The following is a 3779-nucleotide window of genomic DNA, read 5'->3' as shown; positions in this document are numbered from 1 at the left end:
AGCCAAAGATAAACAAAAATAAAATCACGTCACAAGAATATTATATAAACAAAACACCCTCATTAAATATACAAAACATACACCTATACGGATGCACAAGGTGACCCGTATATTGCACCCCTCTAGAAATTAGATGTGTTGCAGGGGCGGCCCAGTCTGCCGGTGTGGGCGTGGGTGTGGCAGTGGGAGTAAGAGATGAATAAATATGCAGGGTAGACACTGATAACACTGGCTCTGATTTTTATCTATTGGTTTTATTGATTTATTTGTTGGTTTATTTTATTGGTTTATTTACTGATTTTTTTATTAGTTATGGAGGTTCACTAGCACTTCTTCCTTACTATTTTTTTTTTTTTTCGCATATTGTTCGTTTACATACTGGGTCGCCCATATACAACGCTCCCTTCCACTCTGTCTGGTATTTTCTTGTGTGTTCTCGGCGTTATCAATGTCTAACTTGCATCATTTATTCATTTTTTACTCCCACTGCCCCACCCACGCCCCCACCAGCAGACTGAGCCGTACCCGCGGCATATAACATAAGGCGAGTTTCCAGTGTGGCGCTATGTACGAGCCACCCTCTATGTCGAATAAACAGATAAACACAATAAACAAGAAATTAATAATGTGTAATATGCCAAAATAAATCTGTACGGAAAAAGTGCTACGGTCAGTTTTTCATCTGACAAAAATCTGTAAAACTTTTCAGCTAATTTCCTGACCAAGCGTAGTCAGATTGGAGAGAGGTTTGAGTGGTAACCAAGGAGACTCATTTCCTCCTCATAACTAAGGCTCACTGAATTTTTCGTACAACCAAAACTTAATATTTGAAGTCATGGGAGTGACCCTGTTCCTTCAGATGAAGACAAAGTGATATTAGTAAGCCTCCTAAGCTGATAAGAATACAAGTCCAGAAGGAAATCTAACCAAACGCTCTCGTGCAAAGGTACAGAAATTCACGCACACTTTATCCACCGGCTCATCACAGGCTCGCTAATATCGTATCCCAGGCGCTGATTATTTAAAACACTCTGTCTTTGAAAATCCTGGGAATAAAAAGGCACTAATTATTTTATACTAACTTCCTCAAGACGCAGATCCAAGTGGGAGAAGAGAAGCATCAATTTTTAGTCTGATCTCTTTCGGGAATTTGATGTCGATCGCGCAATGTCGAAAACTCATCAAAAATTGTTAAGCTGTTTAACGATCATAATTTTGGCTACGAAGGGAATTGAGATTAATATCATTCGTGGACTCTGACAAATTTTAAGTTGGTATTTATATGAGATTTGCTACAATGGGATTGCCTGTGTAGACGCATGCGCACTCACACATACACACAAACACGACTGAAGCGGGAAGACGACTGACTGGCAGGGGGATACTTGTGCCCCGACCCTCCCCACCTCCCCTCCCGCCCCCCTCCATCTCCCCTCTTCCCCCTCCCCTTACCTCCTCTCCCCTCAACCCTCTCTCTACTGGCCAAGTTTTCCTCTCCCCTTCACCTCCCTTCATGTCACCTCATACCTCGCTGTCTTCTCAAAATTTTCCTTCTCCTCCTTTTTCTCTCCTCACCCCCCTCCTCTCCCCTCTTTCCCCCTCCCCTCATACCCCTCCCTCTGGCTGAAATTTTCCCCTCCCCTCCCTCCATCTAACATCAGCTTCTCCCCCCCCCCTCCTTCTCTCCTTACCTCCACTCTTGTCTCTCTATCTTCTTATTCCTCGACCGAACTCTCTCTCTCTTTCTCTCCCTCCCTTTATTAACCACACCTCACCTCTTCTTACACACCCCTCCCCTTCCCTCATTCCTCTCTCCCCTCTTCCTTCTCTCCTCCCCTCCCCTCCTCTTCTCTCCTCCCCTCTTCTCTCCCTGCCTTGCATAAATTCCCTAATCACACCCTCCTTCTCCCTTATCCCCCTCCCTTTCCTCCACCTTACCTTTCCTCCCCTCACACCTCTCCCCATGCCTCCCCCTCCTCCTCTCCCTCTCCAATTTCTCTCACTCATCCATGCATATATATTCTCTCTTCCTTCCTTCATCTCCTCTTACCACACCCTCCCTCCCCTTCTCTCCTTCATTCTCCCCTTCCCTCCTACCCTCCTCTCTTACTCCCCTCTTCCTCCTTCCCTCATGTCTCCCTCCACTGCACTAATTCTCCTAACCTCTCCCTCTTTCCCCCTTCTTTCTTCTCTCCTACCTGTCTCTCCTTTGTTCATCTCTCTCCTCCCTTCCTCCATCTCCCTTTTACCTCACTTCCTCCTCCCTAACCTCGACTTTCTCTCCACTTACCTCCCACCTCTATTCTTCTCTCTCCCTCTCTCCTCCCTCCCTCTCCTCCCCTTCTTCCTTTTATGCAATACTCCTCCACCTTCCTCACCGTCTGTCTCGTGCATTCCCTCTCCTCCTCCATCTCCTTCTCTCCCTTCCCTCCCTTCTCCTCTCCCTTATATGCGCTTCCCCTCCTCCCCAGCCTTATCACCCCTTCCCCTAACACCCACTTACCCTCTCCCTCCCTCTTCCCTCATCTTACCTCTAACCTTATTTTCCTCTCTCTCTCTCTCTCTCTCTCTCTCTCTCTCTCTCTCTCTCTCTCTCTCTCTCTCTCTTTCTCTCTCTCTCTCTCTCTCTCTCTCTCTCTCTCTCTCTCTCTCTAGGTCGTATCAGTAACGAGAGCAGACTTACATATCGCAGAGATGAGGCATTACAGGCGAATATTTTTAAACGCAACGCCCACTGTTTCAGAATTTCAGATAGATAATAAATAATCTACCCATCATACGTGCAGAGTGAGAGCTATAAATGAAAAAAAAAGCAAAAAACAAACAAAAATAGAAAGCAAGCAGCAAGTAACCTTTAAAATATAACTCAACTACTTTTTACGCCACCAAGCAAATTCAAACCAGTAGTCATATTTCACAACTCGGGTTTATTGAACTATACTCGTTGGGTAAGAAGGCACCCTGACACCTGTTCCTTAGCGATTTATTTTCCGAACTGCCCATTACCATCCTCGTTTATGCTTCTTATTCACCCTAACACTGTTCCTTAGCGATTTATTTTCCGAACTGCCCATTATCATCCTCTTTTATGCTTCTTATTCACCCTAACACTGTTCCTTAGCGATTTATTTTCCGAACTGCCCATTACCATCCTCTTTTATGCTTCTTATCATCTTTTTAATGTCGACATAGATTGCATGAATAATTCGTATATAATATATGTGCAGAATCAGGAATAAATCGGTAAGGAAGAGGTGTTTAGTAAGCTTCCTAACCACACGACCATACCGCCCTTGCACTCCCTGAAGCCATGTTGCGTTCCGGTAGTGAGTTGCGTTTCTGTGTTGCGAGAGAGAGAGAGAGAGAGAGAGAGAGAGAGAGAGAGAGAGAGAGAGAGAGAATCAATACCCACTGATCTGATAACTCCATTGTCTGATCCATCCCTCCATGCATCATCCAATCCACCAATATCCCGTAAAGAACGCTGAGGCCCAAAGCTAGGTTACTTAGTCCAGACATTTATAGGTGGAGGGACCAGTCGCTCTTCCCTGAATGGCATTATATGAGCCAAAAAAAAAAAAAAACACCACTCGCATTCACCCCCTTATGAGCTGGAGCGTCTTGTCCCAATAAACCACCAGGGTCCGTGTTTTCGTCTCCCTAGCACCATTTCCTTAGCGATTTATTTTTTTATACAGCTGGCTAATATCGTTTTGCGCACTATTTATGCAGATTATGGCGATATTAGAATGAGTAGTGTAATACGGAGGTGGACAGTA

Source organism: Coenobita brevimanus, chromosome 16 (assembly GCF_032717465.1).
Source record: "Coenobita brevimanus isolate Jiangsu-jjx chromosome 16, ASM3271746v2, whole genome shotgun sequence".
NCBI lineage: Eukaryota > Metazoa > Arthropoda > Malacostraca > Decapoda > Coenobitidae > Coenobita > Coenobita brevimanus.
Note: the sequence above shows the minus strand (reverse complement) of the source record.